We start from the raw sequence: 27085 nt of genomic DNA, 5'->3' as shown, positions 1-27085 counted from the left end.
GGCAGGGCAACAGCAGTTCAGCTAAGCCCTGGCCCTCTGGAGCAGGGCAGGGCAACAGCAGTTCAGCTAAGCCCTGGCCCTCTGGAGCAGGGCAGGGCAACAGTAGCAATCAGTCCTAATAAACCCAGGCCCTCCGGAACAGGGGCTGGGGTAACAGCAACCAGTCTCAATAGACCCAGGCCCTCTGGAGCAGGGGCTTGGGTAACAGCAGTTAGTCCTAATAAACCCAGGCCCTCTGGAGCAGGGGCTTGGGTAACAGCAGTCAGTCTCAATAGACCCAGGCCCTCTGGAGCAGGGGCTTGGGTAACAGCAGTTAGTCCTAATAAACCCAGGCCCTCTGGAGCAGGGGCTTGGGTAACAGCAACCAGTCTCAATAGACCCAGGCCCTCTGGAGCAGGGGCTTGGGTAACAGCAGTTAGTCCTAATAAACCCAGGCCCTCTGGAGCAGGGGCTTGGGTAACAGCAGTCAGTCTCAATAGACCCAGGCCCTCTGGAGCAGGGGCTTGGGTAACAGCAGTTAGTCCTAATAAACCCAGGCCCTCTGGAGCAGGGGCTTGGGTAACAGCAATCAGTCTCAATAGACCCAGGCCCTCTGGAGCAGGGGCTTGGGTAACAGCAATCAGTCTCAATAGACCCAGGCCCTCTGGAACAGGGGGCTGGGCAACAGCGATCAGTCTCGTAATCTGAAGGTTCACAGGTTCAGACCCTCAGGCAGGGGCTGAACACAAGGCACCCAGTCAGTTAGTGGAAGCCCAGGCCCTCAGTCAGGGCGGGGCAACAGCAGTTCCAGTCTATGAGCCCAAGCCCTAGCTCAGGGCGGGGCAGCAACACACAGAGGGCTCAGACCCTTATACAGGGCTGAGCAGCCGTTCAGTTTATAGGCCCAGGCCCTAGCTCAGGGCGGGGCAGCAACACACAAAGGGCTCAGACCCTTAGGCAGGGCTGAGCAGCGGTTCAGGTAAGCCTAAGCCTAAGCCTGAGCGCTGGGGTGAGGGGGAGACTGCCACCCGTGAGTGGGGTGGCAGGGGGGACACAGGCCCACCCACTCCACTGTGTCCCAGCCCGGGGCCCTATTAGCGGCTAGCACGGCCGCTGGTCAGTGGGGTCCTGACCGCAACACACCGACATGGGCACCTCGGTGCCTATAGCCTGACAGGGGTCGGCTATCCCCGGGCTACAGTCCATCTCCCCCTCCGTGGGTACCTGCTCCTCGGTCGCCGGGAGATCGGGCCAGTCCATCTGCATGGGCTCCTCAGGACCAGGGCTTGGGGGCAGGTCCGGCAACTCCTGCGGGAAGTCCGGCCCGGCTGCCTCCGACGGGTCCTCCGGGTAACAGCAGGGCGGAAGCGGCGGCGGCGGCTCCTCCTCGTACCGGGCGGGAGGAAGTCCTGGCGGCTGCTCCGGGTTCCAATCCCGGGGAAGTTCCGCAGGTTCCTCTTCGTACCGGGCGCGGGGCAGTGGGGGCCAGTCCGGATCGCCCCCTCGGGTCCTGGAGGGTTCCCAGTCCGGAGCTCCCGCCGGCACGTCTGCTCGCGGCGGTGGCTGGCCCCTGACTGAGGTCTGGCGTTCTCCTTTTCTACTTCCTGTCCCGCCCCTTGACTTCCGGGGGGCGGGGACAGGAAGTGGTGGCTCAGCCCAGCTGGGCTTCTGGGAGGGAGCGCCCTCTGCTGGGCAGGAGGGGAGCCACACCGACTCGCTACAATTGCCTTTTAACAACAAACAGTCTGACTCCTGTTATATTTACAGTTCATGTTCCTTTGCATTTTTGCCAGATGTTGCATACATTGGCCACTATCCCTCTAGCTCAGTGGTTCCCAAACTGTGGTTCATGAAATGTTACAGGGGATTCTTGGGGAAAAAAATTCCCTAATGGCGGACAGAGCTGTCCCTAGGAACTCCTGGCATCATGGGGCTAGCAGCCCGGAGCTTCTGGATTTCCAAGAGCTAAGCAGATCAAAGCAAATGTCTCTATCACACTGAGGAGTTTTAAACTTCAAGACTTTTAAGAAATGGAAAGGGAGGTGGATATTTTTTGCTGTTTTTAAAATTAAATAGGCAGCTAATATTGTTTTTAAAATTATTATGAAGAGCAAGTTTAAGCTTTGTTGTAACGTGCATGTTTGCCTGGACTGCTCAAGACCTGAATGCTTGTGTAAGAAGAACTCTTTGAGTTGGCTTCTTAAATACCTTTGTGCTGTTTCACATCTGATACTCCTTGATGAAACATAGGAGCCTTGTCTTATAAAAGTGATACAAGCTACAAAAGTGAGATCTTGGAAGAGTGTTGCTGTTTTCATAATGTAATAAAAATCTGTAATGATAAATAATAATGAATAAAGTGTGTAATAATCATGTCATAAAAACAAATTATATATTTCCAAGATCACTGCTTTTATAATTTATACTCAGGTGAAGGAGAAAATCCCTGGAAATACTCATTTTTAGGAGGGGGTTCGCGTGACTTGACATTTTAGTGAAAGGGGTTCACAGGTTGTTAAAGTTTGGGAACCACTGCCTTAGCTGTAAAGCACTGGGTGAGGAGTGTCTTTCCCATCAGCTTTTGCTTCATAATCTGAAAGCCAGCATATTCTGCTGTTGATCAGCAAAAGACACTGCCTACCCTCGTTGTCCTAGACAGTGAGAGGTGACCCAAATGGCAGGGCATAGCTCGGAGAAGAGGAAAGGGACACATGCTGCAGCGTGGGTACCAGCAGTGGCAGTGGGAAGGAAGGAAGCCCCCAGTGGTGGGGAATAGAGCACAGTTTTCAGCCCTGCTAGGACAGTAACAGTGTTGCCTACTCTCATGATTTTATTGAAAATCTTGCAATTTTTGGTGCTTTCCATTAGGTCTCAGCTCTTGGAGTCATGCGATTACATGGGACGCTCAGCGTTATTTTAACAAGTACGTTTCTAGCCCTCGTGGTGACAGTGAAAAACATGCCAATGTGATTCCTGAAGGGCACAGCTCCAGAAGACAAAGACCCCAACGCTATTTTTAAAAAATATCATGACTTTTGAGCCAATGTGATGACGGATGTGTGGCTCCTGATATGAATGCTTGGGGGTGGATACTGCAGTAAACCTGGTGCCATCTGGCCAGGCACAGTCTCTGGGGCAGAGAGGGAGGCCTGTTCTGCAGCCCAAGTTGATGGCGGAGTTGAAGACTGCCAAGGAAACCAGGCAGTTAGTAGAGCCTAAGAACCTTTTCAAGGATAAAACCTATCACTGCGCATGAGGAAGAATTTGAGGCCTGGTTGGATCATGCTCTTCAGGTGGAACAGGAATGGACATGCTGTGAAAGGGAAAAAAAGAAAGAGACTAGTGGAAAGTCTGCAAAGACCTGCTCCTGAATCTATCAGGGTACTCAGGGTCAGTAATCCAGATGCAACTGCTGCTGAATACCTCTCATCTTTGGAGGGCTTTGAAAGCACTGAAAACAGAGAGCATGCTATGTTAATATTCCAGACTGCCCATCAGGAACTTGGAGAGAAACTACCTCAATATCTGGCATGGATGGAATGACTCCTGCAGAGGGCCCACTGTAAAATAGGAATTGCAGGGAGTGATTTGGATTATCTCAGATTGGAGCAAGGGTTAAAGGGTGCTACCCATACTGGATTGATGCTGTTCCAGTTGCGATTAAAGGACAGAAAGAGGAATCTCCCATTTTTTGCCACACAGATGAGAGAGGTCAGGGAATGGGAGACAGGATTCTGAAGATAACCCTTCCTGAGAGACTGAAATGAGAGGTATACTTTGGAAGCCACTCTGTATAACTCCCCTCCAGAAAGTAGCCTTATGATGAAACAGATCGCTGAGTTGCAAGAGAAAGTAGCTGTCCTGACAGTGAAACAGCACTTTGTAGTGGTCTCTCCAATAAATGACCTGAGGGAAAGTATCTCGACTCCCAGAGCAAATGTGAGATGGACAGCTATACCAGAGAGGCAAGGGTCAAGAAAATGATAGGGCCCGGTGGAACCCTCACCTCTTGGAGTCCATGCATTCCTGTTGTTGGAGTGGAGAAGATGGTCATTATGTATGAGGATGTCCGAATCCTGTAAACCCTGGGAGAGCTGAGGAATGATTTAAGGCAGCAGGACACTTTGGAGAGACCAGGTAAGGGAACATCATGGGTCCCGTAACCACCTTCGCTTCTCACCAACTCAAAGACATGAAGACTGAGTCTTTGTCTTCAGCTATGCCAGGCTTGCCTGTAGAACTGTGTGGACCAAAGTCTGAGGTTGGGGTTATTATTAAGGGAATAGAGTGTACAGCTGTTCTAGATGGTGGCTCTCAGGTCACTGTCATCTTCAAACCCTTTTACTGGCAACATCTGGCCCATCTGCCCCTGAAGCCCCTAATCAGGTTGACTGTCTGGAGGTTAGATGACCAGTAGCCATACCTTGGATATGTGCTAGTGAAATTAAAATTCCCAAAGGATATGGTTGGAATTGAGAAAGAGAGAGACACTCTTGCTTTGTTTCAGAGTAGCAGCCGTGTTAGTCTGTATCCGAAAAAAAACACAGGAGTACTTGTGGCACCTTAAAGACTAACAAATTTATTTTAGCATGAGTTTTCGTGAGCTACAGCTCACTTCTTCGGATGCATAGAATGGAACACACAGACAGGAGATATTTATACATATAGAGAACATGAAAAGGTGGAAGTATGCATAACAACAGGAAAAGTCTAATCAATTGAGATGAGCTCATCTCAACTGATTAGACTTTTCCTGTTGTTATGCATACAATTGATTAGACTTTTCCTGTTTTTATGCATACTTCCACCTTTTCATGTTCTCTGTATGTATAAATGTCTGTGTGTTCCATTCTATGCATCCGAAGAAGTGAGCTGTAGCTCACGAAAGCTCATGCTAAAATAAATTTGTTAGTCTTTAAGGTGCCACAAGTACTACTCTTGCTTTGATCTGTCCACCCACTGGATATCCAGACCAAATGCCTTGTATAATAGGAACACATGCAGCCATGGCTCAGCTATGCAAAGAGTTTTCTGGACCTAAGTAAGCACAAAGCCTGGAGATCCACGCACTGTGTTTAGAAGCATATCAAGCTAAAGGGGGAGACCCAGACCAGTGTAAATTTCAAGGCCCAGTGGGAATGGTCAAACTAAGATATAGGCCTCCAGTTACTATTCCTGCTAGGACAACCCATCTAGTGGATGGAATTGCTCAAGTGGATCAGATAGCCACCAATCAGTTAATCCTGAGTGAAGCTTCAGATACAGATGTGCTGCTGGGCGGATTGATGGTGAAGAGAGGCATAGCCAAAACCTCATCTTGTATAAAAGTGTCAGTAAAGCTACCAGTGGCTAAGGAAACTGAGCACCCAATCACTATCCCTCAGGGAACTGCGGTAGTACACATATACTTGGCTGCAACAGTGGCCCATACTGCTCAAAGATTATACTTATATTTGACCCAGAGAAGTTGAACTTTGGAAAATCCCCAATTCCTTGAGCATGGAAAGAGAGACTAAAATGGAAACAAAGGCCCCAAGTGTTCTCCACTTGTGGAATGTGGGTTGTGTCAAGGGAGTTGAACATCACATTCAGTTGAATGATAGGCCTTTCCCTGAACAATTGATGACACTAGTACCTGCAGAGGTGGCAGACATTTGGAAGACCGCAGAAATCATCAGGAACTCTAGAAGTCCTTATGCCTCCCCAATTGCTGTGGCCAGAAAAAATAATGGGATGTACACATTTGCATAGATGATCCTACTCTGAATATCTGTGGAATCCCTGACCAGTATATTACCCCCAAGAGTGAATGATGTCTTAGACTGCCTGACAGGAAGCTGTTGGTTTTCCATTTTGGATCTGAGAAGTGGACACTATCAGGTATCCATGGGACCAGCTAATAGGGAAAAGACAGGCTTCATCTGTCCATTACAATTCTACAAATTTCTGAGAATACTCCAGGGACTATCTAAGGTCCTGGCCACATTCCAGAGATGAATGGAGCAGACGGATGGTGACGTGAACCTTCTGGAAGTCCTGGTGTATCTGGATGACTTGATAATGTTCAGTCATGCTTTGGAAGAGCATGAAGAATGCTTGTTGAAAGTGCTGGACTGCCTGCAGGAACAAGGATTGAAAACTATCTTTAGACAAATGTCAGTTCTGTCAGGAAAAAGTAAAGTACATAGGCATATAATCTCTTGAGATGGAGCTGCTGCAGATCTGGATAAGCTGGAAGCCTTGAGGGCATGGCCAAGACCCAAAACCTTGAAAGAATTGAAGAGTTCTTCTTTGAGTGCTTGCTCATATTGATTCCAATTAGGTGTTTGCGCGCAGCGTGCACATTTGTCGGAAGATTTTTACCCTAGCAACACTCGGTGGGTCGGCTGGGCGCCCCCTGGAGTGGCACCGCTATGGCACTGGATATATACCCCTGCCGACCCATTCACCCCTCAGTTCCTTCTTACCGCCTGTGTCGGTCGTTGGAACAGTGGAGCGCGGTTTAGCTGACCTCCACTTCCCTAGCTACTCGTAGTTCTCGTTCCTTGTTGTGTATATAGTTAAAAACTTTTTATATAGTTCAACTTAGTTTATCACTTTGTAATATATTTAGTATAATATAGTTAAGAGGGGTTTGGGGAATAGCCCCTTCCCCGCACCCGGTGCCGGGGCCCATGCCCGGTTCACCGGGTTTCAAACCGTGCTCGGCCTGCCGCAGGCCGATGCCGACAGGAGATCCGCACGACTCCTGTCTGAAGTGCCTCGGAGAATCGCACCTGACAGCTAAGTGCCACATTTGCAAGGCTTTTAAGCCAAGAACAAAAAAGGAGCGGGACATTAGGCTAAAGCAGCTCCTCATGGAGGCGGCTCTCACCCCTCCGCCTTCGGCACCAAGCGCTGGTCACTCTTCAAGCAGGAGCACCTCCTCGCACCGGTACGGCCAAGGCTCCTCAGCACCACCCGTCGCCGACACCGAGGCCGGCTTGACGCCACTCCCTCTCCCCGAGGTCGAGAAAGACTAAGACTCCTGCTGCTTCTGTGCCACCTGCACCGCAGCTAGAGAGCTCGTCCAAGTCGGACCTCCCGGCGCCAACACCCACCGCGGCACCGACGAAGTCGGCACCATCGATTCCGGTCCCACAAGGGCCGTCGAGTCCGGTGACTGTCAGCTCCCCGGCTAGACCCGTGGTAGAGCTTACTATCCCGTCTACGCCGGAGACGTTCTCAATGGCGAGGGATCTGATTTCGATGACAGAGTCGACGCTGCCTCCGCCCCCGGCACCGCCGGTGCGGGCGATAAGCAAGCCGACCTTGATTCGGCCACCCTCTGTTGACACAGCAGACCGGCACCGTTCAAGATCACGGTCCCGCAGACGTTCCAGGTCCCGACGGCGCTCCCGTCGCTGCTCGCAGTCCCGGCACCGTTCTCCTCTCCGGTACCGGTCGCACTCGCGGCTCTGGTCGGCATCCCGGCCGCCGGCCCGCTATTCTCGGCACCGCTCCAGCTCCCGGCATCGCTCCAGGCACCGTGACTCCCGTAGCTGCTCCCGACGCCGAGCTTCGAGATCGCGGTCGACCTCCCGGCACCGTTCCGGTTGCAGGTCCCGATCTCGTTCCCGGTACTGGTATGCCTCCCGGTACCGGTATCCGGTGCCGAGTAGAGCTGGGCCAGCTAGAGACATGGACTCTGCTCAGGGCCTCTCCGCTCCTCCATGGCCATTCAGGCATGCTTCAGAGTCATCCCACGCGGACAGCTATTATGCGCAGGACCGCGAGTCTGATGTGCCCACCTGGGTCTTCCAAGAGGCACAGGCCCAGGACCTAGGCCCACACCAGTGGTCCTTCTGGACGCATTGGGCGTACCACCAGGCCCAAGGGGCACCAGTAGTCCCGTCCCGCTCAGCACCGTCAGAGCACTGGGTGCCAGAGTCGACAATCAGCCGTCCGCCTCCCGCTGGTACGGAGGAAGCTCCAGTCCACCCACCGGACTCTCCAGTTCCACTGGAGCAGGAGGTTGCTCAGGAGCAAGAGGCCACACAGGACCCTCTCGTGACAGGTGTCTCCTCTTCCTCTTCTCCCGACGAGGCGGTGGCAGGGACATCCTCCTCAGGCCCTCCTCCAATCGACCTGAGGGCCCACCAGGACCTCCTCAGGAGGGTAGCACTCAACATGAACCTCCAGGTGGAGGAGGTCGCAGAGGTGGAGGACCCGGTGGTGAGCATTCTGTCAGCGGATGCTCCCACCAGAGTGGCCCTACCATTCATTCGTACCATCCAAGCCAATGCCGACACTGTATGGCAATCGCCGGCCTCAATCCCACCTACGGCCAGGGGAGTCGAGCGTAAATATATGGTGCCCTCTAGGGGGTACGAGTATTTATATGTCCATCCTCCTCCCTGCTCACTGGTCGTTCAATCAGTTAATGAGAGGGAATGCCATGGCCAGCAGGCGGCAGCCCCAAAATTGAAGGAGGCTAGGCGAATGGACCTGCTCGGCCGTAAGGTGTACTCGGCGGGTGCCTTACAGCTCCAGGTGGTGAATCAACAAGCCCTCCTCAGCCGCTATAATTACAACACATGGGCGGAGGTGGGGAGATTTATGGAACTACTCCCTCAGGATTCCCGCCAGGAGTTCGCGGCCTTCTTGGAGGAAGGAAAAAAGGTGGCCAGAACTTCCCTCCAAGCCTCGCTCGATGCAGCCGACTCAGCAGCCAGGACTCTGGCCTCAAGTGTTGCCATGAGGCGTATCTCATGGCTTCACGTTTCCAACCTCCCACCCGAGTTGCAGTACACCATCCAGGACTTGCCGTTCGATGGTAAAGGCCTCTTCTCAGAAAAGACTGACCCTAGGCTGCAAAGCCTGAAAGACAATAGGGTCATAATGCGTTTGCTAGGCATGCACACGCCAGTGACCCAACACAGACCCTTCCGCCCCCAACCTCCTCGTCTGTACTTTGTGCCTGGAAACAGACAGGACTTTGACAGGCGGCACGGCTGAGGTGGCCATAGACGCCAATCAGGACCCCAAAGGGGCCAAAATCAAGGTCCCTCAAAACCACCAGCAGGACCAAAATCTAACTTTTGAAGGTGCGCCTGAGGATGGCATACCAATTACAGGCCAGGACCCTTCTCCTCCCTTCTCCAACCGTCTCTCCTACTTCCTCCCGGCGTGGTCCCAGTTAACCTCGGATCTCTGGGTCCTATGCAAGGTGGAATATGGATACCACCTCCAATTTGTTTCAGCCCCACCCTCCCACCCCATCCCTCTTCAGGGACCCTCTCACGAGAAATTCCTCTTGCAAGAGGTGCGGTCGCTCCTCGCCATGGGAGCTATAGAGGAGGTGCCAAAGAACGAAAAGGGCAAGGGGTTTTACTCCCGTAATTTCCTGATCCCCAAGTCGAAGGGTGGTCTCAAACCCATCCTCGACCTGCGAGGACTCAACCAGTTTATGGTAAAGTTGAAGTTCCGTATGGTATCCCTGGGGACCATTATCCCATCCATGGATCCTGGAGATTGGTGTGCCACCCTTGATATGAAGGACGCATATTTTCATATCGCCATTTTCCCTCTGCACAGGAGGTACCTCCGCTTTGTAGCCGACCATCAGCACTTCCAGTTCACGGTCCTGCCCTTCGGCCTTTCCACAGCCCCAAGGGTATTCACGAAGTGCATGGCCGTGATCACCGCATATCTCCGCCGACGTCGGATACACGTGTTTCCATATCTGGATGATTGGCTCATCCGGGGGACCTCCGAGACACAAGTCACTCAGCATGTGGGCATCGTCAGGGACCTATTCTCTCGTCTAGGCCTGGTGATCAATATAGAGAAGGCCTCTCTGATTCCCACACAGAGGTTAGACTTCATAGGAGCGACCCTAGACTCCAATCTCGCCAGGGCCTGCTTACCACAGCCGCGGTTTCAAGCAATGGCAACAATCATCCACGGTCTGCAAAATTTCCCGACAACCTCGGTTTGCACTTGTCTCGGTCTCTTGGGTCACATGGCTGCATGCACGTTCGTAACCAAGCACGCCAGGCTCCGCCTCCGTCCGTTACAAACTTGGCTCAATTCGGTATACCGCCCGAGCAGGGACTCAATAGACACAATAGTCACCATTCCCCCGAACACTCTAGGCTCTCTAAAATGGTGGCTGACTCCCTCCCTGGTGTATGCAGGGCTACCATTCCATCCGCCTCAGCCCTCAGTGTCCCTGACGACGGACGCGTCTTCTCTCGGCTGGGGCGCGCACCTCGGAAGCCTTCGTACGCAAGGCCTCTGGTCACCTCAGGAGCTGACCCTGCACATAAATGTCCGAGAACTGAGAGCAGTCCGCCTAGCGTGCCAGGCGTTCCTGCAACATTTACAAGGCCGCGGTGTCTCAGTGTTTACAGACAACACAACAGCCATGTACTATATAAACAAACAGGGAGGGACTCGATCTTCTCCCCTTTGTCAGGAGACCATCAGACTCTGGGACTTTTGCATAGCCCACTCGATAGACCTGGTAGCGTCCTTTCTCCTGGGGGTTCGGAACACTCTGGCGGATCGACTGAGCAGGTCATTCCTCTGCCACGAGTGGTCGATACGCCTGGATGTTATTCATTCGGTTTTCCAGAGGTGGGGATTTCCCCACATAGACCTGTTTGCTTCCTGCGAGAACAGGAAATGCCAGATGTTCTGCTCCTTCCAAGGCCTCTCACCAGGGTCGATCTCGGATGCATTCCTGATGCCGTGGACGAACCGGCTGCTTTATGCCTTCCCGCCGTTCCCGCTGGTTCACAAGGTCCTGCTAAAACTCTGCAGGGACAGAGCGCATCTAATCTTGATCGCTCCAGCGTGGCCCAGGCAGCACTGGTACACCACGCTACTCGATCTGTCACTAGCCAACCCGATTACCCTGCCACTCCACCCAGACCTCATAACGCAGGACCACGGCAGACTTTGCCACCCAGACCTGCAGGCCCTTCACCTCAAGGCGTGGCTGCTGCATGGCTAAACCAGTCAGAGTTGCGTTGCTCTGCCTCAGTACAGCAAGTACTCCTGGGTAGCAGGAAGCCTTCCACCCGGTCAACGTATCTGGCCAAATGGAAGCGTTTCTCCTGCTGGTGCGGGACACACAGTGTTACCCCCGCTGAGGCCTCGATCCCAACCATCTTGGATTACCTCTGGTCTCTCAAACAGGAGGGCCTGGCGGTATCTTCCTTGCGGGTGCACTTGGTGGCCATCTCTACCTTCCATCCAGGGTGGAGTGGCCGCTCCGTGTTCTCACACCCTATGGTCTCTAGATTTCTTAAGGGCCTGGAGCACCTATACCCACAGGTACGACGCCCCGCCCCAACATGGGACCTCAACCTGGTTCTAACCAGACTTATGTCTCCCCCATTTGAGCCGTTGGCAACATGCTCCTTGCTATACCTGTCCTGGAAGACAGCTTTTCTCGTAGCCATTACATCGGCCAGACGAGTTTCCGAGCTTCGTGCTCTAACGGTGTTCCACAAGGACAAGATGCAGTTACGACCACACCCGGCATTCCTCCCTAAAGTGGTATCGGCATTCCATGTCAACCAGGATATCTTCCTTCCGGTCTTCTTCCCGAAGCCACACTCATCACAACGGGAGCGACAATTGCACTCCCTGGACGTCCGTAGAGTGCTCGCATTTTATATCGAGCAGACAAAATCATTTCTTAAAATGCCCCAGCTCTTTGTTGCAGTGGCAGACCGAATGAAGGGTCTACCTGTCTCATCCCAGAGGATCTCATCATGGGTAACAGCATGTATCTGTACTTGTTATGACTTGGCTCATGTACCCTTGAGCCACCTCACCGCACACTCTACCAGGGCTCAGGCTTCATCTGCCGCCTTCCTGGCTCGTGTACCTATCCAGGAGATATGTCGTGCAGCTACCTGGTCTTCGGTCCACACCTTTGCTTCACATTATGCTCTGGTCCAACAGTCCAGAGATGATGCAGCCTTTGGCTCAGCAGTTTTGCACTCTGCAACATCTCACTCCGACCCCACCGCCTAGGTAAGGCTTGGGAATCACCTAATTGGAATCAATATGAGCAAGCACTCGAAGAAGAAAAGACGGTTACTCACCTTTGTAACTGTTGTTCTTCGAGATGTGTTGCTCATATCCATTCCAAACCCGCCCTCCTTCCCCACTGTCGGAGTAGCCAGCAAGAAGGAACTGAGGGGCGGATGGGTCGGCAGGGGTATATATCCGGTGCCATAGTGGCGCCACTCCAGGGGGCGCCCAGCCGACCCACCAAGTGTTGCTAGGGTAAAAATCTTCCGACGAACGTGCACGCGGCGTGCGCACACCTAATTGGAATGGATATGAGCAACACATCTCGAAGAACAACAGTTACAAAGGTGAGTAACCATCTTTTTCTTGGGATTCTGCAATTATTATAGGCAATTTGTAGAGGGAATTAGTGACCTTTGTTGACCCTTAAATTAACTCACCATTGGGGTATTTCCTCATAGGAAAAGGCCAGGCTCTGCATCCAGATGCCAACTACTACCAAGTCAGTGAATCCTTTGGAGATTGGTGAACTCTGAATTGTGAGAATGCTTTTCAGATGTTAATAGATAAAGTAGCACGCACCAGGTGCGTTAGTATTGGCAATATTAAAAGAAGATATGTACTACACAATGATGCTAATATGGAAGGACTTGGAGGAGTCCTCTACCAAGAACATCCAGATGGATGGAGACCAGTTGCCTATGCTAGTAAGAGTCTAGTATAGAATCATAGAATCTCAGGGTTGGAAGGGACCTCAGGAGGTCATCTAGTCCAACCCCCTGCTCAAAGCAGGACCAAACCCAACTAAATCATCCCAGCCAAGCCTGACCTTAAAAACCTCTAAGGAAGGAGATTCCACTACCTCCCTAGGTAACCCATTCCAGTTCTTCACCACCCTACTAGTGAAAAAGTTTTTCCTAATATCCAGCCTAAACCTCCCCCTCTGCAACTTGAGACCATTACTCCTTGTTCTGTCATCTTCTACCACTGAGAACAGTATCATTGAAAGAACTAGCCAGTTCACAAACTAGAGTTCTTAGCATTAAGGTGGGCTCTGACCAAGAAATTCCATGATTATCTCTATGCAGCCAAATTCACAGGCTGTACTGATAACAAGCTCCTGGCTCGGTTCCCTCTGCCTGAAGGGTGCATGGGTGACCCCAATAGCTCTGTTTCCCCTGCCTGAGGGATGTGTGGGTGACCCCCCTGGCTCCGTTACCCTTGCCTGAGGGGAACATGGGTGACTCCAATAGCTCCATTCCCACTGACTGAAGGGCGTGCAGGCAACCCCCTCGGCTCGGTTTCCCCTGTCTGAGGGGTGTGCAAGGGACCCCCCTGCCTCAGTTCCCCCCCTCAGGGGCACGCAGGCAACCCCCTCTGCTCGGTTCCCCCTGCCTGAGGGGCACATGGGCAACCCCCTGGCTTGGTTGCCCCTGCCTCAAGGGCATGTGGGTGACCCTCCCTGGCTCCGTTCCCCCTGCCTGTGGGGTGCACGGGAAGCCCCCGGGCTTGGTTGCTGTGACGAAGTGGGGGGTTTTCTTGGGGTTTCTGTGTTTTCCAGTGGTTTGCATGCACAGGGGGTGGGACTCAATGTCCCTGGATGTTACTGGTTTAACGAGGTGAGGGGAGAGGGAGTTTGTTGTTACAGAGGACGGGAGAGGGACTCGGGACCCCAGCTCAGGAGACACAACCGGTTCTGGCCAGTGGGAGGACAAAGGGCTGCAGAGAGAGGACCCCGTGACCTGGCCAGCTGGTTCCAGCCAGAGGAGAGCTGGGAGGAGAGGAGACCCAGGCCTGCCTGTTTACGACCCTGTTTACTGGAGAGAAGACAATGGACAGAGGGGGCTTGAGGCCGGGGATATCAGAGGCCCAGCTGGGAAGCAGGGGGGCTCTGGGCTGGAGAGGGGAAGCAGGCAGAGCCCACCTGGATGCAGGGAGACTGGGATGTGCTGTTATTGTGGGAGGCCAGGCCTGAGGCCCTGAGGGTTTCCTGTGCTGTGTTCAACTCTCAATAAACCCTCCTGTTTTATGCTGGCTGAGAGTCACTCCGGTCTAGAGAACAGGGGGCAACATCCCCTTCGGGGGTGAAGAGGCCCAGGGGGTCCAGAGCACGTGGACTCCCTGAGGGGCCCACGGCAGAGACAGACGTGCTAAGGCTCAGAGAGGTGCGGCTCCAGGAGGTGGAGGGGCCTGACCCCGAGAGAGAGTGGACCCCCGAGAAGGGCCGCACGGGGCCATGAGTGGGCACGATCTGTGAGTCCGGGACAGTTGCCCCTGCCTGAGGGGCACATGGGAAATCCCCCGGCTCGGTTGCCCCTGCCTCAAGGGTGCGCGGGTGACTGTCCCTGGCTCAGTTCCCCCGGCCTGAGGGGAGCGCAGGCAACCCCCTGGCTCAGTTCCCCCTGCCTGAGGGGCTCACAGGCGACCCTCTGGATGACCCCCCTGGCTCGGTTCCCCCTGCCTGGAGGAAGCGCAGGTGACCCCACTGGCTCAGTTCCCCCTGCCTGGGGGAAGCGCAGGCGACCCTCTGGGTGACCTGCCGGCTCGGTTCCCCCGGCCTGAGGGGAGCGCCGGTGAAAGTCCTGCCCCTGTCTCTGTTCCCCCGCCTGAGGTGCATGTGGGTGACCCTTGCCCAGTTCCCAGCTCTGTTCCCCCTGCCTGAGGGGGGGGAGGGCGACCCCCTCCCCCGCTCTGGCTCTTTCCCCCCTGCCTGAGGGAGTGCAAGTGATCCCGCCCCTGGCTCTGGAGTGTGCGCGTCCCTCCCCCAGCCCTGTTCCCGGTGCCTGAGGGGCATGTGGGTGACCCCCCCAACCCCGGCTCTGTTCCCCCTGCCTCAGAGGCGCACGGGCGACCCTTGCCCCCGCTCCCGGCTCAGTTCCCCTTGCATGTGGGGTGCGTGTGGGTGAACCCCTTCGTCCCTGGCACTGTTCCTCCTGCTGAGAGGCACGCAGGTGACCCTCCCCTGCCCCCGGCTCTGTTCCCCCTGCTTTACTTAGAATTATTTAATGAAGAAGCTGCTTCTTTGTAAAGCCAAAGAGGTGAGCGAGAGAGGCCCTAGAATGCTAAGGATTCTTGTGACAAATCCTTTCATAACCACGGGCTAGAGAATCTCAGGGACTAATTTCTCCTCTCTTTGAGCTAGTTACTGAATGGCAGAGCTTTTTGAGCCATGAGCAGCCTTGATTTGGCCTTCCATGTCAGAGAGTCTCCTAGCTCCACACAGGCGCACAGTCGAAGTGTCGCCTTTTCTCTTTCTTTGTTGTGTTTCAGAGAACAGTACTGCCATCCCAAACCGTCATCACTTATGAGTCTCACCCCACAAAAATCATGACATTAGCTTAATAATTAATCCAGGGCTGCATCCCAGCCCCCCAGCCCCATCCTGCCCCCAGCCCATGGCTCTCCAGGCTTCAGCCCACATTGCCTGACCACAGAGCGACCAGGCCCATGTTACTCTGAGCCCCAAGTATTTCTTGGCCCCGAACACAGGCCTCCAGCCCCCCTGTGGGGAGGGCAGGCCGCTCCCAGCCATGCATAGCATGAGCACAGGCCCCGACTGGCCCCGTCTGCTCTGGGTGCTGCTGCTCTACCCAGCTGTGGGCATGCACATATCGCAGCCTGCAGCTGTGGCAAGAGGCAAAGGTCGTAGCTGCAGATGCGTCAAGCTAGCAGACCTTCCCATGCGAGGTGCTTTCCAGGTACGCACCCGGCGCCCCCTCAGCTCTTTAATGTTCCGAACTGCAGCAGGTCTGTGCGGGGGCTCTGCCACGGGAGGGGGGGGGAAGGAAAGGCTGGCTTCTCCCCCAAGGCCAGTGGGACCCCCATCCTCCCATCCCAGGCACAGACAGACACCTCCTGTGCAGCACTTGGGGGCTGAGGCTGGGAGCTGGGATTCCTGGTCTTATCAGAATACAGACCCTTTGGCCCCTACAGTCCCAAACCTTGTTCCTTAAGTCACTGTAGTAGAGAGAGAGCCTGGAGCACTGGGCCTGGTGCAAGATCTGAGGCCTGAACGAGAGGCTGTAAACCAAAGTCAGGCCATGTATTAAAGCAGCTGCTCACAAGTTCACCGTCCAGTATGTGAACTTGGCAAAGTTGTTGCTAGTGTACTAGGCACTAGATATTTACATAAATATATTCCAGCAAGGACAGATACATCCCTCTCTAGTACAAGATAAGCTGGTTTGACAAAATAATGAATAGGGATTGTCACTGACTCACAGGACCCGTGCTCCCTTGGCTCTGTACAGACCCTGGGAGTAACCAGTGACAGCCCTCCTCGAGGGTTGCACTCAGTCTCTGGGGTTAGGCCCTCTGGCTCTATTGCCTTCTGGGACTGCATCTCAGCCTTCAGCATGCCTCTCTCTCTGTTAGCCCCTCCAGGAGTCCACCCACTCTGGACCTCTGGGGTCTCCACACCCAGAGGGAGCAATGCAACCCCGATCTCTAGACTGCAGTGACTCTCAGCCAGCGTAAAAACAGAAGGGTTTATTGTGTATCCACAATGTATGTTACCATTCCTGATGTTTGATTTGTGTCCATTTATTCTTTTACGTTGAGACTGTTCGGTTTGGCCAATGTACATGGCAGAGGGGCATTGCTGGCACATGATGGCATATATCACATTTGTAGATGTGCAGGTGAATGAGCCCCTGTTGGTGTAGCTGATATGGTTGGGTCCTCTGATGGTGTTGCTAGAGTAGGGTGAAGCTCTGTTTAAATCTCTTCCAGCTTTCCATATTTCCAGAGAGTTGCAGCTCTAGTGGAGCTACCAGCTGCTCCATTTTTCCTCTCCGGTTATTTTTTTAAATAACTATTATTCTTGGTACCATCTGGTGTTCAGTGATCAGTCAGTGCCTAAGGTGCTTGGAAGAGATCCCCTTTATTCAGTGACACAGTTCCAACTGCCTCTGCTTCACATAACATGGGCTTCTGCAGAACATCTACAGAATTCCTGTCTGGGAAGTGGAGCCACTTAAAGGTACATTCCCAGTACCACACACAGTGCTGGAGGCAGTGAGGTGGACTGTACCTATGCTAGAGAACTTCAATATTCAGAGCTGGTGCTGATTCCACACAGTATCTAGGGGCTTTCTCCTCACGCAAATAAACTTTCCTGATCTCTGCGCAGATGTTCATCCTGGCAAACAGCTGTCAGGTGTCTGGTACCTGATGTCCTGCAAAGTCTGAGAGGAGCTACTGGTCATACCTCACCCAGGACGTTATACACTCTTCACCCTTCTCAGTCTCGAACTTCTCCCAGGGACTCCTTCCATCCCCATGGAATTTCCCCCCTTTGTTCTCATCCAGCCTGCCTCCCAGGAAGCCACCTTCACAATGACTGACTCCCCAGTACATCTCAGTGGGTGTTGCTTCCCTTCTGATCAGGAACACCCTCTCTGTCCCATGAACTGCAGTACTTATTTCTCCACTTCCTGGCCCACTATAGCAGCTTCTTCAGTCTCCTCCCCTCTGATGGGCCCACCTCCAGTGTATCTGCATTCTCTTCAACCTTCCCCTAGTGCGGACACACTCCCAGTCTAATATATGCAAAACAGACATAGACTCCTCCCAACCTGACCAATCTGTGCATAGTATGCAAATGAGGCTGAAGATGGTGATCTCATAATGCTAAACATTTTATAAATCAGTTTACATTTTCATAACATTTTTTAAAGATTAATGGACAAGTGACTGATGCAGGAGGAGGGGGAGCAGCTCCCCATGGCCCTGAGTAGTGTCCAAGCTGGGTATGAACTAGCATGATTCATAGATTTGTAGATTTTACAGCCAGAAGGGACTGTTAGATCATCTAGGGGTAGGCAACCTATGGCACGCATGCCAAAGGCAGCACGCGAGCTGATTTTCAGTGGCACTCACTCACACACCAGTCCGGGGGGCTCTGCATTTTAATTTAATTTTAAATGAAGCTTCTTAAAACATTTTAAAAACCTTATTTACTTTACGTACAACAATAGTTTAGTTATATATTATAGACTTATAGAACGAGACCTTCTAAAAATGTTAATGTATTACCGGCATGTGAAACCTTAAATTAGAGTGAATAAATGAAGACTCGGCACACCACTTCTGAAAGGTTGCCGACCCCTGATCTAGTCTGACCTCCTGTATAGTACAGGCTGCAGAAGTTCACCCAGTTACCCCTGTGTTGAGCCCAATAACTTGTGCTTGAGTAAAGCATATCTTCACTAGGAGGGTGGTGAAGCACTGGAATGTGTTACCTAGGGATGGGGTGGAATCTCCTTCCTTAGAGGTTTTTAAGGTCAGGCTTGATAAAGCCCTGCCTGGGATGATTTAGTTGGGGATTGGTCCTACTTTGAGCAGGGGGTTGGACTAGATGACCTCCTGAGGTCCCTTCCAACCCTGATATTCTATGATTCCAAGGCAGTCTATTCCTGCCTAGGAAGATATGCTTTACTCAAGCAGAAATCCTACTGTTGTCCTATATTGTCCTACTGTTCCTAACTGTAAGAACAGCAGGACAGTGGAACAGATGCCTAAGGAGGTTGTGGAAGTGCCTTCATTGGAGGTTTTCAAAAGGAGGCTGGATAGCCACCTATCTTGGATGTTTTAGACACAACAAAGCCTACATCTTGTCAGGGGGTTAGACTAGATGACCCTTGTGGTCCCTTCTAACTCTATGGTTCGATGATTCTAGAAAAGACACCCAATCTTGATGTGAAGATATCAAGAGAGGGAAAATCCATCAGTTCCCTTGGTAGCTTGCTCCAACCTCACTGTTAGAATTTTGTGACATGAGTATATAGTGTGGCATGGAATATGGGGAGCAGGATGGTGTATGTGGCGCCAGGCACATGTTGTTGGCTTGTGTAGGATGGGCTACCAAGAAGATAGACAAGTCAGGTAGGTGTGTCTGAGGGAAATGGAAGGTTTTGTGTTTTGTGTGATGGGGCTATTGCTCTCGGCTGCAATTTCACCCCCAAAGATGGTCCCAGTTTCAACAGAGTGATGTCCTGCAGGCCTTGGTTAACTTTTTTTTGTGATCCAAAATGAGGGACATCATAATAATTCATGCAGGAAACAAAATGCTCTGGGGTTCCTTCCCTTAATGTAAACAATTCTGTCTCTAACCCTAGTCTCACGATTCCTTCTTTCTGATGTAAAGAATTTACCACAATACAAGTCAAGTATCAGAGGGGTAGCCATGTTAGTCTGGATCTGTAAAAGCAGCGAAGAGTCCTGTGGCACCTTATAGACTAACAGACGTTTTGCAGCATGAGCTTTCGTGGGTGAATACCCACTTCGTCGGATGCAACCAACGAAGTGGGTATTCACCCATGAAAGCTCATGCTCCAAAACGTCTGTTAGTCTATAAGGTGCCACAGGACTCTTCGCTGCTTTTACACAATACAAGTGAGAAGACACACCATTTGTGTGGAACATGGGGAACTTGCAAACTTTGTCAGTGAAATGGGTGACATTCCTCAAAATCGTAGGCTGTTATGAGGTATGAATATAAAGGGGATGCATCTAATCAAATGGCTTTGAAGAGGGGATCTGTTTGAAGTGGTGGCTGTGGTGGAGTGGGGAAACCTGGAATCATGGTAGAAACAAGCGTATTTGTTCAGTGTCCTACCAGTCTCTTTCCCATGCTCCTCAAGGAGGGTGTTCTCTTCAGGAGTGATGTTAAAGCCACAAACATAGGAAATTAAGGGCAGATAAAGAAGTTCACACAACTCTGGAATGAGCACATCCCTCCCTCTCCAACCAGCCTAAGAGAAACATTAACAGACTCCGTAGGGAACTGTATCCAACTTGTCTCAGCTAGAGTGAGGGTCCATGCAGTGCATGGGGAGGGCTGGTGACTCAGAGAATAAATATATGCATCTGGGAAAAGGAAAGGGGGCAGGATTTCTGCAATGCCCCAGGAAGTTCAGAGTCCACCTTCTCCTCCATTCCTAACCTGCCTTTACTGAGCCCAGATACAGCAGTAATCTCTGAGTGGGGAATGAGGGGGGAGGGGAGTTGGCCATTGCTGCTCCATAACCAAACTACAACATGTGTGGGGACCAGAAAATGAAATTTCTGCCATCCCTCTACCATGATTTTATATACCAGAGTTTTAGTATTTAGTCATGTGTGTGTGTGCACACACTCTGTTGAGAAGCTAGTTCTCTTTTCAGTCAGGATTTCCTTCTCTACAGCATTCTTCATTCTGCCTATCATGAGTTCCAGTCAAAAAGGGGAGAAACAGGAGCTGCCAAAGTCACTGGAGCTAAGCAAAGGTAGGTTTGCTGATCCTCATGTGTATGTGTAATCTTCTGGGCCAGCCTGTGGGAGCCTCCAGAGAAGGTGAATGCCTAGGGCTGTCTCTGCCGTCCAGAAAATGGCAGAGATGGAAACAACTTTAGTTTTTGAAGTAAACTTAGTACTGGTTAAAGGCGAAAGGGGAGTTAACTCTCCATCACCCTTTTGGTGCTTGCCTTCATTGCAGAGACATAAGCCACCAAACAGTCATCAAGTGATCACATCCTTTACTCTCCTTCTGCAGCCATCCCATCATCCATACAGATTTCCAGAGATTAGATAGATATTCTCTTTAGAATGAGCTCTCACTTCTTTCCTTCAAGAAGTTTTCTTGTGGTGTATAACAGCAGCCTTGGCATTGTCTTCCCAACTCATACAGGTCTAAAGCAGCTGTACCAGCACCAGTTGCTCTGTGATGCCACGTTAGTGTGTGAAGGAAGGAAATTCTCCTGCCATAGGTGGGTTTCTGTTTATCTATCTGCTGTCCTCAGCTTATGCTGGAGAGCAGAGCTCTATAGTCTGTGTTATCAAGGGAGCAACAAAGGCTGCTGAGATGAGAGGATAAAGCAAAACTGACATAGGAAAATCCTACATAGCAATGAAATACCAAATGAAAATTGTATCACCCTCTCTTGGCCTTAAGACCCTACATCACTTCATACATCTCTTTCAATTACTGGCTTTTCTCCCAAACAAGTAAACTTCCACCCAGTTTTACAACCATCTTTTCCCAAGTTATAAGCAGGAGATCTGATATTGCATAATTTTGCATGGAAAATACTTTGCAAAGGAAGATATTAGTTAGAGATGACTTTAAGAGATGGGGTTAGAACAGGGGTAGGCAACCTAAGGCATGGGTGCCGAAGGCGGCACACGAGCTGATTTTCAGTGGCACTCACACTGCCTGGGTCCTGGCCACTGGTCTGAGGGGCTCTGCATTTTAATTTAATTTTAAATGAAGTTCTTAAACATTTTAAAAACTTTATTTACTTTACATACAACAATAGTTTAGTTATATATTATAGACTTATAGAAAGAGACCTTCTAAAAACGTTAAAATGTATGACTGGCACACAAAACCTTAAATTAGAGTGAATAAATGAAGACTTGGCACACCACTTCTGAAAAGTTGCTGACCCCTGGGTTAGCATATCAGCACTGATCACAGCAATGATACAGGCTGCTCCATCTTCCCCATCACAGCTGTTGGGATCCTCCCATTGCCAACACGGAGATGCTTGGAGGAAGTGTGACCGGCCTCTTATGAATGAGCCTTGCTCATACCATGGTGATAGGCACCTGGACAATATGGGCAGCTTGAATAGACAGATCTAAGGCTGCCCCTCACAGGGAGGAGACCAGCACCCTGGGGAAGAACATAAGTAACTTCAAGGTCTTCAACCAGGAGAATCTCCTATGCAGGGATATTGCCCTTTGCTAGATACACTAGCTTTATTGCCCCTTTACGCTTCCAAGTCTTGTCACTGCTGTGAGACCCTTCTCCTCTGCAGTCTAGAACAGCTTCCTTCTATGTCTCTACAGAATGTAATAGGACTGTAGCCAACAGGATTAAAGCTATGGGACGCGTCCTAATCTGTCGTAAATTGGCACCACTGAGAGGTGGAGTTATGATAATTTATACTGACTGAGGATCTGTCACCGAATAGGATTCTCTACAAATTACTCTAAAAATCGCTAGGATTTAATAGAAAATTAGCCCTTGCCTGTACATTTTTGGAACCATCCTACACAATGTAGCAGGCATACAATTATCTATTAAATTCTTTAGAATAGTTCAGAGCTGCTATAGGAAGCTGAACATCCTCTGTAAAATTCCACAGGAGGTGTCATCAGCATTCCATCCTCTTTCCAAATTCTACTGAAAGCCCCCCCTTGGTCAATTGATTTCTCTCTCTCCCTCTGTTGTTATTTCTATATCTACTCAGCTAGGGATTTAGCTATGAAAGGTACTATGGAACATGAATGTGTATTATCAGATACTAAGTACCCATATCCATATGGTAAATGATATTTCCACATTTGCAGCCTGTGAAACTCAATCTGCTGTAGTTTTCTGCTCTGAAAAGTTGCAGTTACCTTGCAAATCCTGAGCACCAGGTTTCTGCCCCAGGCAATGTCCAGTGTGCACACTACTACACGTGACATCACAACTACTGATTTAGCTGCATTAAAGTAAGGAGTTTCGTCTATAGGGCTATTGTTTCCAGTGCTCAGTCATTCTTTGAAATCCTCAGCATACTGATTTCATATCCAAGAGAATAGAAAATTTAATAAAGAAAGAAAATTAAAAGCTCTATATTGTGCTGCAGTGATGAACGGTAGTGTGAATCTCCCTTGCAGAGAAAGAGGGCATAAGATTACCCGTGGGCTGAAGAGTCCCTTTCTGTGCCTACTTGTCCTTAGCAGTCAAACATATGGGATCTTTTCTTTGTGGCATAAGAGGCATTTACTGCTTGGAGTTTAGAGCGCATGGCTCCTTTAAAACCTTGCCCTGAGGCCCTGAGAGGAAGTGCTGGTGTGTGTGCTTGTAGCTCCAGATGAGGAGGGCCCACACATAACAATGCAGCGAGAGCCATCCGTAGTGTGGGAGGGACAGAGCATCCAGCCAGGGATGTCCCAGGACAGGAGCCTGGAGGAGCACCATGCCAGGAAGGAATCATCTGAAAAGGACAAACCGGACCTGACTCAGTATCACTGTTTCCCAGAGCCGTTATGGGGCTGTGAATACTTGGGTTTATGACCTTGCACTGGGAATAAGGATGGAATGGGGAGGTTGTCATAGTCAGTGGGTTTGCAGAGAGCGGCAGAAGATGGGCATCAGAGGGGTTTGTTGGGGAAAATTTACTGGCACTGAAGATGACCAGAAGCACTAAGATTTACTGCTGAACTGTAACTCTGCCCAGCACTCCTGAACTGTAGGTCTAGCCACAGTGTTCAGCATCCATCCTTTTGTATAAATAGTGGTATCCCCCAGGTGTCTATACTGGGACCAGTGCTATTCAACATATTCATAAAACGATCTGGAAAAAAGGGTAAACAGTGAGGTGGCAATATTTGCAGATGATACAAAACTACTCAAGATAGCTAAGTCCCAGGCAGACTGCGAAGAGCTACAAAAGGATCTCACAAAACTGGGTGAGTGGGCAATAAAATGGCAGATGAAATTCATTGTTGATAAATGCAAAGTAATGCACATTGGAAAACATCATCCCAACTATACATACAAAATTATGGGGTCTAGTTAGCTGTTACCACTCCAGAAAGAGATCTTGGAGTCATAGTTCTCTGGAAAACATCCACTTAATGTGCAGCGGCAGTCAAAAAAGCCAACAGAATGTTGGGAATCATTAGGACAGGGATAGATGATAAGACAGAAAATATCATATTGCCTCTATATAAATCCATGATACGCCCACATCTTGAATTCTGAGTGCAGATGTTGTCGCCCCATCTCAAAAAAGATTTATTGGAATTGGAAAAGGTTCAGAAAAGGGCAACAAAAATGATTATGGTATAGAATGGAATTAGGGTGTGGAACTGGAATAAATTGCCTAGGGAGGTTGTGTAATCTTTAAGAACAGGTTAGACAAACACCTGTCAGGGATGGTCTAGATAATACTTAGTCCTGCCATGAGTGCAGGGGACTGGACTAGATGACCTCTCGAGTTCCCTTCCATTCCTATGATTCTATGATCTGGAAAAGGGATGACCAGTGAGGTGGCAAATTTTGCAGATGATGCAAAATTACTGAAGATAAGTCCAAAGCTGACTGTAAAGAATTACAAAGGGACTGGGTGACAAAATGGCAGATGAAATTCAATGTTGATAAACGCACAGTAATGCACGTTGGAAAACATCAGCCCAACTATACATACAAAATGATATGGACTGAATTATCTGTTACTTGTCAAGAAAGAGATCTTGGAGTCATTGTGGATAGTTCTCTGAATACACCTACTCAATGTGCAGTGGCAATCAAAAAAGCTAACCAGAATGTTAGGAATCATTAGGAAAGGGATAGGTAATAAAACAGAAAATACCATAATGTCACTACATAAATCCTTGGTGCGCCCAAACCTTGAAATACTGGTGCATTTCTGGTCACCCAATCTGAAAAAAAGATATATTAGAATTGGAAAAAGACACAGAGAAGGGGGATGGAACAGCTTCCATAAGATGTGAGATTAAAAAGACTTGGACTGTTTTAGTTTAGAAAAGAGATGACTTGATAGAAGTCTAAAAAATCATGAATGGTGTGGAGAATGTGAATAAGGAAGTTTTATTTATCCCTTTAAATAACAGAAGAACTTGGGGTCACCTGAATAAAATTAATAGACAGCGTGTTTAAACAAACAAAAGGAAATACTTCTTCACAAAACACATGGTCAATCAGAAACTTGTTGCCATGGGATGTTTATGAAGGCCAAAAGTATAATTTGGTTCAAAATTGATATTGAACTTCATGAAATTGAACTTTGTGGAGGAGATAGATCCATCAACAAGGACAAGTGCAGATCAACAAGGACAAGTGCAGAGTCCTGCACTTAGGACGGAAGAATCCCATGCACTGCTACAGACTAGGGACCGAATGGCTAGGAAGCAGTTCTGCAGAAAAGGACCTAGGGGTTACAGTGAGAAGCTGGATATGAGTCAACAGTGTGCCTTTGTTGCCAAGAAGGCTAACGGCATTTTTGGGCTGTATAAGTAGTTGCCAGCATTGCCAGCAGATCGAGGGACATGATCATTCCCCTCTATTCAACATTGGTGAGGCCTCATCTGAAGTACTGTGGTCCAGTTTTGGGCCTCACACTACAAGAAGGATGTGGAAAAATTGTAAAGAGTCCAGCGGAGGGCAACAAAATGATTAGGGGGCTGGAGCACATGACTTATGAGGAGAGGCTGAGGGAACTGTGATTGTTTAGTCTGTAGAAGAAAAGAACGAGGGGGGATTTGATAGCTGCTTTCAACTACCTGAAAGAAGGTTCCAAAGAGGATGGATCTAGACTGTTCTCAGTGGTACCAGATGGCAGAAACAAGGTGTAATGGTTCTCAAGTTGCAGTGGGGGAGGTTTAGGCTGGATATTAGGAAAAACTTTTTCACTAGTAGGGTGGTGAAGCACTGGAATGGGTTACCTGGGGAGGCGGTGGAATCTCCTTCCTTAGAGATTTTTAAGGTCAGTCTTGACAAAGCCCTGGCTGGGATGATTTAGTTGGGAACTGGTCCTGCTCTGAGCAGGGGTTTGGACTAGATGACCTCCTGAGGTCCCTTCCAGTCCTGATATTCTATGATTCTTATGATCAATGGACATTAATTAGCCAAGACTGTCAGGGACACAACTCCATGCTCCAGGTGTCCCTATACCCCCAACTGCCAGAAGCATCTGGCACTAGCCACTCTCAGTGACAGTAAACTGGGCTAAGTGAACCATTGATCTGGCTCAGTATGGACATTCTTATGTTTCTAAAGGAAGATCAGACCGCAGAGAATCACCAACACAATTTCCTGCAACTCCTAGGTTGTTCCTTTTGGACATTTCCAGTGCATTTGATTTTGCAGGATGTTCTGCGTTTCATGTGAAATTGACCTCCCTTGTTGTACAGTGCTGCCAAGAAGGGTAATATTTCACAAGTAGGAAAGAGACTGACTCTTTGATCAGGGAGTGTGTATGGAATGGTGTTTTGGGCTGGAAATCATAGGGTCTAATCTTACTTTTTCCACTCACTGTTGTTTATATTTTTGTGGACTTACTTTTGATCATGGCCCCATACCCATCAATCCTAGTAGAGAGGCAAGGTTATTCTCTCCATGGTTCTGGCAGAATTAAGAATAGATACCAGGTCTCTACTGTAACAGACCTTCTGACTATGAAGATGCCAATTCTATGTACCTGTCTGTAACCACTACTTTAATCACTAGACAATACTTTGCTCCTAAAGTCAGGGAAATAATGTAGGGGACTCTGATACCCAGTATTCTACTGGTGTCTAGAAAATAGTTTTTTAGCTCCTTGTCAAAATGTATGTTCTGACCTACCCTCAGCAGCTGGTCTACATCTTAGCTAATAGTTCACATTTTAGCTTAAGTGGTAGAGCTCTGTGCTTGGGATTTAAAGATCCTGGGTTCAAATCTTGCTTGCTGAATATTCCCAACTTTATGATTACACATAATAGATGTTTTTCCAGTTTTTGTTTTAAAAAGGAGTTATTTAATGTACACAGTGAGAAACACCCGTAAACACAGGTTTTATTGTTTGGAACTTTTGTTTCCTCTCTTCCTGCAGAGTACTGCTAGCAGCTGTCAGTCCTTACTTTAAGGATATTTTCACAAGCTCCTGCAAAGAATCCCAGGGTGGAGAAGTTGTGCTGCAGGATATGGCTCCTTCCATCCTCCAAAGCAATATTAAAATATATCTACAACAGAAGAGCTATCACTTAGTCTAGAGACAGCCCCAGATCTGTTTGCAGCAGCCAGCAAGCTTCAGATCCTCCCCCTAGTGGAGATCTGCTGCAGGTAACATGAAAAGGACCTGTGGTCTTAGGAGTGTGCTTTAGAATGAAATAAATGTGTGTATGTGTGTGTTAATTGTATATTAAGATGCAGGTAAAAACAAGCTTCAATACAATTAATTTAAAACTCAGCTCATCTACACTCGGGGGGTGGCTTTAGACTATTTGTAACATGATCCTAAGAAACTTTCACAGGGGTAAAATGCTCTGTTCAAATTCTGGCCCTGGGCAATTGTGATGAAATGTTCATCAACTATGT

General features: G+C 49.7%; 1 long non-coding RNA gene across 2 annotated transcripts; it reads left to right on the top strand.

Moving 5' to 3' along the window:
- The first annotated feature begins 3925 nt into the window (after window positions 1-3925).
- Window positions 3926-26714, top strand: LOC123357976. 2 transcript variants are annotated; one of them, XR_006575628.1, is made up of 4 exons: window positions 3926-4116; window positions 20196-20276; window positions 20678-20756; window positions 26601-26714. It is a non-coding gene; the product is annotated as an uncharacterized LOC123357976 (long non-coding RNA). The 2 variants fall into 2 exon arrangements; XR_006575627.1 differs by lacking the exon at window positions 3926-4116 and adding an exon at window positions 17655-17759.
- Window positions 26715-27085: the final 371 nt, after the last annotated feature.

This window comes from Mauremys mutica, unplaced genomic scaffold, assembly GCF_020497125.1.
Source record: "Mauremys mutica isolate MM-2020 ecotype Southern unplaced genomic scaffold, ASM2049712v1 001276F_np12_subseq_1:32621_obj, whole genome shotgun sequence".
NCBI lineage: Eukaryota > Metazoa > Chordata > Testudines > Geoemydidae > Mauremys > Mauremys mutica.
The sequence above is the reverse complement of the archived record's forward strand: the minus strand, read 5'-3'. Positions and strand labels throughout refer to the sequence as shown.